The sequence below is a fragment of the Microcebus murinus genome, chromosome 15, assembly GCF_040939455.1.
Source record: "Microcebus murinus isolate Inina chromosome 15, M.murinus_Inina_mat1.0, whole genome shotgun sequence".
NCBI classification, from domain to species: domain Eukaryota; kingdom Metazoa; phylum Chordata; class Mammalia; order Primates; family Cheirogaleidae; genus Microcebus; species Microcebus murinus.
In genome coordinates, this window is record NC_134118.1 from 2,742,285 (window position 1) to 2,754,158 (window position 11,874).

An 11,874-nucleotide genomic window follows, 5' to 3' on the forward strand; every position below is an offset into this window, starting at 1 on the left:
TGTTGCTCTCACTACGTTGCCTAGTGGGGAGAGAAGTGGCTGTTCACAGGCATGCTCATGGCACACTGTCACCTCGAACTCCTGGCCTCAAGCGATCCTCCTGCCTCAGACTCCCAAATAGGCAGGACTACATACAGGTTCATCACCTTGGGCAGCTCTTTAGTCATATTTTTAAAACTTGCTTATTATAGAAGTTTTCTACTCAGCCCTTTTGTTGAATTCTATTATTGTTTGTAATAATTTAGATCAAGTCTGTAAGATTTCTAATAATATCATCTGCCAGTGATAATAATTTTACTTTCTATTTTCCAATATCATACCTTTATTTCTTTCTCTTCTCTAATTGAAATTTAAGTACCTATTGAAAAAATTTAAATAATAGTGCTAATAAAAGATGTCTTTCATTTTTTTCTGAATTAAAATGCAATTCATCTCTTCCTAAATTGTTAAGTACTTTTAAAATCAAGAATGGAGTTTGGGTGTTGGATTTTGCCAATTTTTTTCATCATCTATATATATTATATCTTTTTTAACATTTTAACATGATAAATGATATTAATAGATTTTCCAATATTGAACCATCCTTGAATTCTTGGGATAAGTCCACTTGGTGTGCCATATTATTCTTTCAATATTTTTCTGGATTATATTTACTAATAGAAGTAAAGATTGATTTGTCCAAGATTGAGAAAATCTGGATTCCAGAAAGAGAACTGGTCTTTTAAGATATGTGGAAACTGGATAGGGTATAGTGTTTAAGCATCAATTCTGCTCAATTGCAAGGCCTAGATCCCAGCTCCTGATTGTGCTAAGGTAGGGTCTGGTATTTCTCCAAACATGAGTCAGCATATGATAAATCCTAATGTTATGTTGCTCCGTTATTAACTAGAGCTGTGAGGTTTGAATCCCGATGTTTGAGTCCCAAGGTTTGGAAGGCCTCAATCAATCCCTTTATCACCAGACAGTGACTTGACGCTTCCCTTCCCTAATCCATGAGCCTGGGCTGGGAGGGTAGGGCTAAATCCAAGGTTCCATGCCCCCTTATTGGTATTATGGCCACAATAGCACTTGGCCACAATAGCACCTCTCTAGCTATGCGGCATAAAAGCCTCCCAACCCAGGACTTAGGATCCCTCTTCTGGAGTCTCATGTCTGGCCACACCAAATTGCCTGCAGTGCCTCATAGCATGCTAGGTAACTGGGGACCACACATTGCCCGGAGATGCAGCATCTCTCTCAGTGTTCCGCAGGGCATCTTGCTCCAGTGGGGTCATTTGCTCTTGTTCGTACAACTTTGTGTGTGTTTTCTCCATGAGTGTTCATAAGGGAAACTGGCCTGTAGTCTTCTTTCAGGAGATAATTTTTGGGAAGTTTTGTTATCAAAGTAATACTATTTGCATAAAAAGAATATGAATGGTCTGAAACAAATTAAATAGTACTGGAGTTACCTATTCTTCAAAGTTTGGTAGAAATCTGTGAAAAATATCCAGATTTGTTGCTTTTAATGGAGAAGATCTTTAATAATTTTAATTCTTCTATGTTAATTGGTCTGAGTAGATTTTTCTATTTGGGGATGAATTTTGATAATTAATACATATTTATTTGTATGAAGTTTTAACATTAATCTATTATAATTTTAAAAATTTACTGTGTATTTTGCATTGTCATTTCTATTGTTTTATATTTATATTTCCTCCCCTTATTCATTCTAATAGTTTTTGATATGAGTTTTACTAAAACCAACAGTTGGGATTTTTTATTGGTATTATTGATTTTCTTTTTTTTTTTAACGTTTTCATTTCTGTTTTTTCTGTAGAACTTACTTCTTTCTGCTTTCCTTAGGTTCATTCTATTATTTTTTCTCAAGTTTTTAAGCTATATGCTTAATTTATTCATCTTCCATACTTTCTTTTTAATAATATAAATATCTAAACCCACTATTTTTCTCTGTGAATTGCTTTAGTTGTATCCCATAGGATATTTTATATATTGTTTTCATTATCATGGTTTTCTAAAAATTTTATAATTTTGACATTTCAGTGACTGAAGAATTAAGAAAGAGCTTTCAAAATATTTCTAGGTAGTAGTTTTATTTGTTTCTTAGTTTTTAATTTTATTATTAAGGTCTCATTTTATTGCATTATGATAAAAATGTTATTTCTACTTTTTAATTTTAGAAATATTTATTGAAGTTTTCTGTCTGGCTAACTATAGTAAATTTTTATTACTATTAGTAGGTAATTTGGAAGAGAGATTCATTCTTTTATTTCAGGGTATAGTATCTGACACATACTGATTAGATCTATTCCATTACTTATTTAGATTTTCTGTTTTGTTTTGCCTCTGTGTGTGTGTGTGTGTGTGTGTGTGTGCTTGATCTAACATGAACCAAGTTTCCTACTGTCAATGAATTTCCGCATATCTCTTCCTGTGCCTCCTGTGGGTTTTACTCCATGAGTGTCAGTGCTATGGCTACAAGGGTGCAGATGCACAACCATTCCGTCACTGCTGGGGATTGCAGACTCCATCATTTGGAAGTAAATTTCTTTGTGAATTCTGTGATCTCACCGCCTAAAGCACATGTGTTTGAGGCATATTTTTATAGCACAGCTGTTCTTCAAACACAAACCGACCAAGGCCACGCACGGAAAGATAAGACCGTAATTCTTTAAAATTTATGGCACTAAAATTTCTGCTATAAAGTGTACTTCACTAGGCCTCAAAAAATTGCTTGCTTCAGTTTAGGTAGCAGTATTTTTAGAAAGAATTATCTATCTCCACATATTTGAACCTCCCTGAACAAAACAAACAGAACGAAACAAAATAATGTAAAGAGTACATTCCTAACGGCAAATCATCTGACCACAGACAGCACTTCCCTTCCTTCCCTCCTCACCACTTCCACTTTGCCTGCCCACCTCCACCCCTCTACCGTCTCTCTTCCTGTCTGCTGACATGTATCCCTTCAAGAAATGTGCTTTTCCGGGGAAGACACTGCCTGGCTCCTCTCCCTCGCAGCTGCGACCCGTCTGAAGTCGGGACACTGGACTGACGGGTAATCAGGTGTGGGATCCTAGACGCCGCAAAGGGCCCATTGCTGGCCACGTGGCCTTTCAACCCTGCCACTGCACACATTCAGCCTCTCGCCCTTGAGAGCCTGTCACTCCACTTTTACTGTCTTATTCTCACTCTGCGCCACTCAGCAAAATCTGAGTCTGACAGGTAATCCCATCTCCCCAGACAGACGAGCTCGGAGCGGCTTCTCGGCCCTGCCGTGTTGTGCAGAGGCACAAGGCCAACCACTGAAAGTACAGATGGGAAGAATTTGGGCAAAAAGAAAGAGTGACATCTCAGAACAGTTTCTACAACTTATATGAGCACATCTCTGGCTTGGGCCCTGGTAGTTGGATTTTCTTATAGTGTGGGCATGTATCAACACAGCACCTGCAGGACACATGACAGCAGAGAGTGGACAGTGACCAGAAAGGGCAAAGGCCTTGTTTTAGCCGCATCTCCACCTCATTGCTCTTCAGAAGGCGCGGGGACTCATTACGCGGGGCAACATTTTACCCCAAGGCGCATAGACAGCAGAGGAAGAGAACAGAATGGCTCTGGGTGCTTCAGAGCAGGCCAGGTCACCACAGATTTGAGCAAAATTAGCATCTTAGGGTCTAAGGTGACTTGGTTATAAATGCCACCTATCAGGAAAATAGCCTAGATTTTTTTTTAGAAACCAGAAGCAATTGAGGATTATAGATGTTTTAGTATTTTATTATGGAATATTGCCTATTGTAATTTTTATTGTGGAAATTTTAGCAAGATATTAACTCAAGAATAGATGAGCATGCAGATTATTGAAACCATTGGCGATGTAATTTCAGAGCCACTTTGTCACGTCCGCTCATGGAACGTCATAGCAGCGCCACCAGAAGAAGAGGGCTGGGAAAGGTCCTGCTTGCTTACCTGTTTAAGTATAAATGCTGAATTTTGGAAATGATGAACCAGTAAGCTCGAAATCAATCCCCAGAACATTCCAGAACAGATTACTAAATTAACGTTTGCCAGTAGAGGTCATGCATGGAAAGAGCAGACCACATCGTCCTTTTCCGTTGCGATGAAGCACGTCTGCTGAGAGCAGTGAGCAAGTGCCGCCCAGGATTGCCGCTGAACATTGACACTCTCTTTCCGTAGTGTCGAACCACGACCGGAATGGGGATAGAGAGAGATTCCAGAGTTTGTTAACTGTCCTTGCCGAGTTAACACGGGTAATGGCCCTGTCAGCTGGAAGAGATGACCTGCCCCACCCCTAACTGCCTACTGCAATTGGGAAACAGCAGATGGAAGGGGCCAGCAGTTTGAATGATTTGGATTTTGAATCACTTGCTCTGAGCTCTGGCCTTGAGAGGTTATTATATCGTGTCTTCCTCCAGCAGCGCCCTGCGCTGGCGCAGCCGGGCGTGGTGCCGGGAGATTATCAATGGGGACCAGCTCCAGTCCAGCCAGGCAGGAGAAGCAGAGCTCATTTGGAGCCCACAGCGACACCTGGCACGAGAGGCGCTGGGGGCCTGCTTTCGTAACAACTGCACCACTGTAAGAACTTTTGCCGGAGCAAGATGGGCAGGCATTAGAGGGCCCTGAGCAGGAGACCAACACAGCCCTGTTTGCACTTTCAGCTGGCTGGCTCCGGCTGTTGGGTCGAGAGTGGCCTGAAGGGAAGCAAGCTGGCGACTGGAAGGACCTGACTGTGAAACTGGCAGTGACAATGTTGCAATGACAATTTGGCAAGTTGTTTAGCTTTTATGTAAAAAAGATATTTTTATTGGGACTATTATGATATATCTTGGCTAACTCTATTACTGCTAACTCTAGGTCTAAATAAGGAATAAAAAGTATTTTAAAGAACATTTTATAATAAAAATCACCATGAAATGCTTGTTGGTTTTTTTATAGTAGGTAATTGTAATTATATTGGAACATAAACTCAGAGTAAACCAAATCAAACAGATATTCAGAGTTTTGATTTTTTTGGCAAAATGATTTCTTAATGTCTCTGTTTTTAGAATCATTTAATGTTTTTTATTAGTAACAAATTCACATGGTTTTCAAAATAATACAAATATATGAAAATATTTTCAGTAAGAAGTCTTCCTCCTACCTTTATCCACTATCTATCCCATTCCCATGAAACTTTTGTTTGTTTCTTGGGCATCTTTCACACTTTTTAAATATAAGTAATAGCAAACACAAGTATATAATTACATCTGCTTTTAGTTTTACACAAAAGTAACATACTATGCATGTAGTTTCTTCATCTTGCTTTTTCCACAAAATTATATATCCAGGGATATTTTCATACCAGTATGAGGAGAGCCTCTTCATTTTTTAAAGAATAACTGCAGATAGCATACTGTATTTAAATATGTATTTAAGCATTTAATATTGGGATATTTCCAATCTTTTGTTATAAACAATGCTGCAATGGATTACCTTGTATACACTTTGTTTTTGCACATGTGCAGGTATATCTGTAAGATAGTCACAGAGGGAATTTCTGGGTTGGAGGGTAATTTAGATAGCTGTTGCCAAATAGAACTTCAGCGGGCCTGCAGCAACTCCCACTCCCACAGCAATGTGTGAGAGCACGTTTCCCCACAGCTTCACCAAGAAAAGGGTTAACAACTTTTGGATTTTTGCCAACCGGATTTATGAAAAATGACAGTATAGCTTTACTTTGCATTTCTCTTACAATAAGTGCAATGAGCATTTTTTCTTATATTTGAGAGAGAATAACTTCCTTTTTTGTGAATTGTCTGTTAATATCCTTTGTCCAATTTTCTATTGGGTCCTTGGTCTTGGCTCTGTGCTTTTAACCCAACTGAGAAACGTTAAGCACTATAAATTATTTTGGGTCTAAAAATCCCATTGCATTTTTAATGTTGTAAAACTTACAGTAAGTCAGCCATTTAAATACTAGTAAATATGTCTTATTATACTACAAAATAGTCTTTGTTCAGAGGCTGAAATTAGAAATTTCAAATACAGCTCATGTGTATGCGTGCATGTGTATAATGATGCCCCTCTTATAAAGTCCCATGAGGCCATAAAACTTTACTCCAAAAAGCGAAACCAAATTCAAATGAGGTCTGTGGAATACAGTTATTCTGAGGCTAAAAAATAAAGTCCCCAGATCAGCCTAAGCACTGCTCGCTGGAAGGGGATAGCCTTTTCAACCATGTTAAGCCCATCTGTTGAACAGTTTCCAGTCTAAATCATTAATACCAACCCAGATTCCTGCATTGGCTGTTTGACTGGTGTATAGTACATTATATTTATTTTAAACTCCATCTTCTTAATGATTTTAGAAAGCTTGATAGACATCATGAAATAGAATGTCAGAGCTGGAAGGACCTTGTCATCTTGTCTAATCCTCTTGGTTTCATAGGCTGTTAATATGGGCTTTGGTTTTCACCCCTCTCCTTTCCTTTATTTCTCTTTGACTTTTTAAATGCTTTCAACAGTTGTCATCATTACATCTGGTTCTAAGCCCACCCAACTTCCATGTTGTATCCACAAAGTCTTCCTTGCCTAGTTCTTGGATACTCTAAATTTAAGTGGTCACTAGGAAAAATTCTCTAGGGCAGAAGTTCTATTTTATTTAAGTTGATAGGCTCTCGTTCCCCAAGGGCCAATTAGGGATTTGGGGGAGAGTCCTCTAAATTTCCCAAGATCCAATTATCTCTAGGAAAAGGACAGAATAGGAAGATGGGTGATGGAGTCTTCCACTTTCCTCAAGGAAAAGGCTGCCCTGCTTTGAGGCAGAGTTAGTATTTCTGCACAGCTTTGTTACATTCTATTTCCTGAGGTCGTAACAGCCTGGGTTCCAATTACATTCCTAGAATAATGAGCCTGTTGCAGTAAATGAACATTTTCAAGTGCAACTGAATAACCATCTTATTGAGTGTGCCGGCACCTAATAATTTTCCCTTTGGCAGAGGAAAGAAGTAGGCATTTGGGTAATGGAAGGTAGTTTGTGAAACGTGATAGAAAAAAGGAGGATGAGAATATAAAGCGGTTCTCCACACCTCGGGTCCTCTGTTTACTCAAGGTGGTGGGAGACAAACATGAAGGAGACTTTCTCTAAGTGCAGAGACCCTGACTCTGAACCGCCTCGGGGTTGGCGCTAACCTGACCCCAGAAGTCATCTGATCCAAGTTCGTCTCCTTCCTCCTTTTTAAGGTTGTGCTTGATATCTAATGACAAACCAGTATTCCGACTGGGTTGGGTTAGAGCTATCACAAAGAAAGGGGCCGATCAAGTAGCCTGTGCCGAGAGAGGAAGCCTTAGGAAGAGATATTTTTAGAAATGTTAAAACTATGTTTTTTAACAAAGCATGTTCTATGTGACAATATTTATTGCCCTTTGGCTTTGTGGTATTTTCATATGGTTTTTATCAAGACAACTTTGTGACTGGACTTATACAAAGCAAGTGTTTCTGGTGAAAAGGCCATGAGAAAACTGGCCGTGACTATCAAGCAGCAAGTCCTGATGGGGAAAGCCCCTGGATGTGAGCTGAGGCCGCCCCGGCAAGGACACGGGCGGAGAGGAGGGGTGGAGGTAAGGCATTTCAGCCACAGTTTCTATGCGAGTTTTGCTAGCCTTGCAAATGTCCACGTCATATTGGACATAATATTCTATTTCTGGCCCCATAGTTTTCTACCTGAACTTGCGCAAGCTCCCAACCTGCTCTGTCTCTGTGAACTCCCCAAGCTGCACCAGGAAGCCGCTCCACCTGCAAACACCGTGCCGGAGGCCGTGGTGCTGCTGGGACAGCTTCCTAAGGCCCAGGCACATGGTGCCCATTTGGTGGTTGTGTTTTCTATTTCTACCAGAAAAAAGGGATCAGAAACCACTTGTATTCACATGAAAGAGACAACAATATGTGTTTAGAATTTTGCCCCTGAACTGTGTTAGCTTTGCTGCCCTCCGTATCAGTCCAAAGAAATATGGACCATTGGATGTCTTGCAAAAATGTCACATTGATTCATTAAATTGATGACACTGTGCTGAATGGCCAGGACAAGCAAGGGGCAGCCAGCATGCTGGAGGCCTTGGCGAGATATGTAATGTTTCAAAGGGTAGGGGATAAGCCACATAAAAATGAAGGGATCTGTCATTTGAGTAAAGTTTTTAGGGGCCTAGTGGCCAGGGGGGTGTCCAGATATGCCCTCCAAAGATACATTGCTGCATCCTGCACCACTACCAGCAAGAAGGAAGCATTGCCTGGTTGGCCTCTTTGAGTTCTGCAGGAAACATTGCACACCAAGGATAAGCGCTGGCCCCTATATGACAGAAGGGATGGCACAGAAGGCTGCCAGCTTTAAGTGGGGCCGAGAACACGGAATGTTCAGTCCTACCATGGGGACAATATGGCCTGGCAGACTCTATGGTGTCAGAGCTGTCACTGTGGCCAGATGTTGTGTGAATTTGTATTGAGCCCCAGTGGAGGAATCAAAATATGTCTCTGGGGTCCTGGAGCAGGGCCATGCCAAGTGCACCTGCAGTGACACTGCATGCCCTGGGAGGGACGGCTGCTGGCATGTCGCCAGGCTGTGGTAGAGATGGAACACTTGACCAAAGGGCAACTGCCTGCTACGGGCCGCTCATCAGACCCGCCGTGAGTCAGAACGCTGGGTGGCCCGCAGCCGCCCGTCATGGGTGGAGATGGCACGTCCGGGCTGAGTCTGAGCAGGACCAGAGGGAACAGCAAGATGTATGAGCAGGCAGCCCAGACCTGCGTCATGGTCCACAGCTGTCTCTGTCCCTTGTCATCTATACCTATGGCCAGTGGGTCCTCCATGACCAGCTGGAGGAGGGGCTTAGAGATCATTCAATGTGGAGTGTGGATACAAGCCAAAAATGGTGGCGGCTGCGGGGAAGAGTAGTTGAGGCAGGCCCAGGAGGAGATCAGCCGCTTCTCCCCATGAAGCCAAGTCCCTAAGATAGGGGTCGCCACAGAGGATAAGGAAACTAATAGGCAACAGAGAGAATAAAAGAATACACAGAGACTAAGGAATAGTTTATAGTTTTATATAAAAGATCAGATATAACACAGCTAGGTACTCAGGAGACTGGCATCTCCCCGTGAACATCCAGCAATATGGTTACATTCACACAGGTGTTTATAATCACAGACATCAATTACCAGTTGTCAGGGTAACACATTTACATATCAGGGAATGCAGTTGCTAGGGGATTAAGGTAGTGGGTTGGGGTCAAAAGTCCTCTCAAAGGGCTTCTAATCTATCTAGGTGAACAAACAAGTACAAAGTCTTTCAGGGGCTAACTTCTAAGTTCTAAGAGGTAGTTGTCAATTAATAAAGGTATAACAAAAGAGGTATAGTGACTCTATATTTCTTTGATTAGTAACTGTGGACTTTAAAGGTAGACAGACAGGAGAGAGCAGGAAACCCATCTCTATAAAACAGGTGTTTATAACACAGGGGCATGTCTCTGGGCAAAGTGCACTCATTGTCTCTGGCTCCCATCCTGTGGGCCATATTTGCCTTGCCTTGTCTTTCAAGGAAACAGGGGAAGCTCACAGATTTTGAGATATTAGAAAGCCTTCCTGGAAAACATCCTTACCGGAGATTTTAAAACTTTCCCATGATAGCAGCCTCTAATAAGTGAACCATTGAGTTCACACATTCCTTCAGGGCAAAACCCTGCAAACTCCTGTTTCTGTCTTTAATATGACAATATTGGGTGATACAATAAAATAATGGTCTTATGAGCCACATCTCATTAATTCCTCAATCATATTTCTCAACAGGTGGCTGTGTTGCAGCCACATTCAGGGGTGGCCTCAAAGTCAGTGCAGAGGGAAAAGCCTCCCAGTGGGTGAAGTTGTGAGTAGTATACCTGGTCATCCACTTGATGTGGAAGGAGAAGTGCCCTGAATTGGGAATATATAGCTTTCTGGGCAGTGACAAATGGTTTCATCAGCTGGTCAGGAGCATTGGAGGAGAAAAAAGGCAAGAGCAAAGACAAGAAGGTCTGGAGTTGAGGCATGCAGCTGGGAAGGGGACACAGGGAATTCAGATTTGGTATCAGTTGTTGGTGTCCATCATAAATCATATACTGCAGAAGTAGACAGATGACTTGATTTGTTCAGGTTGACCATCTTTTGTCCCTGAAGCTAGTCCAATTGGACATGTGAACAAAATGGCCACAGTGGGCACAAGTGCTTAAATTCTCACTTAACAAGGCCATCTTGCTCCTGCTGCCTCTGAATGGCCAACCAGCCAGCAACTGAGTGGTCTGCTGAGCTCTCAATATGATACTATTTCTCAAGGAGACCAGTCAGCCTCCTGGAGGCAAGATGCACATTGGATCCCTTCCATCCTGAAGGAGCCAGAAGTTTGTTTAACATGGGTAGATGCCTCTGGCAGATAGGGACTGCCTTTCCTGCCAGCACCACTATCCAGGTGCTTGCAGAATGCCTGGTGCACAGGCATGGAGCCCCATACAGCAGAGCATCTTACTATGGACCCACCGAAGAGCGGAGAAGCTACATATAGGATTGCCACCATGCCCTCCAGATGCAGCCAGCCTTATAAAGTACCACAACAGACTTCTAAACTAAAGGTAAAACTGAAGCATCAGCTCAGAGGAAACACTGAAGGGATGGGGTGTCACCCTTCAGGACACACGTAAGTATTAAGTCAGCCATGCTTGTATTGTGCATGATGTTCCTCAGCAGGAGGAGGAAGGGCTGCTGTTACACACACAAGGGAGGCTGCAGAAATACATGCGGAGCTCAGGTGACCCACTCACGGGTTCAGCTGTAATTGGGAATGCAAGTGTACAGCCACTCTGACCTAAAAAGGATACAATTATCAAGGACTCAGACACCTTAGAAATGAAAGTTTGAGTTATACCACCAGGCCTCCAAGGCCACCACAGCCAACAAGAAGCCAAGAATGGAATTTAGAATGGATGGGGGAGAAAGGATTAGTATAATTGTGGCACCCAACAACCCACTGCAATGGTGGAGATTGTGGCTCACCTTGCGTATTATTCAGGGTTCTCTGGAGAAACAGAACCAATGGGGGTTGGGGGGAGGGATAGGGAGATAGACAGATTACGAGGAATTGGCTCACATGATTGTGGAGGCTGAGAAGTTCCACGATTTGCTGCCTACAAACTGGAGACTCGGAAAAGCTGATGATGGGATGATTCACATGAGCTGCTCCAGCTCCAGCAGTGAGGCTTGAGTGAATTCCTCCTTTCTCTGCCTTTTGTTCTATTTAGGGTCTGGGTGGATTGGATAATGCCCACCCATGTGGAGTGGAACGATCTACTGAGTCCACCAATGCAAGACATGCCCAGAAATAATGTTTAATGTGGGCACTCTGCGTCGGGGTCAAGTTGACACATACCATTAACCATCACACTCCAATAACCTTCCTCTTCTAAGTGTCCTCTCAGGAATAGCCACAGGCACCACAGAGCAGCTGCTCCCAGACAGGCACGGAGAAGACGGTTCATGTGGAAGCCATAACCATGTGTCTCAGATAGGTGTCTGTCAAGAGAACCTGCTGCAGAAGGCACAGTTGACCAACAGCCACATGCCACAGTCCCTTCGGCCCCACCCACCATGGTCATGCCAAAGCTGCGTTTCCCCAACTACACCTCGCCACTGACTGAACATTCCGACAGTGACTGGCTCATTCCTGCCAGACATAGTGTCCCAACAATGGGCAACCTTTACTCAAAGACTCTTGACTGGCCTTCCCAAGACTTTCTCTGCTCTTGGGAGGACCTGAGCTGGTGCAGGTTACAGATCTCTACAAAGACAAGAAAGTAAGTTAAAGA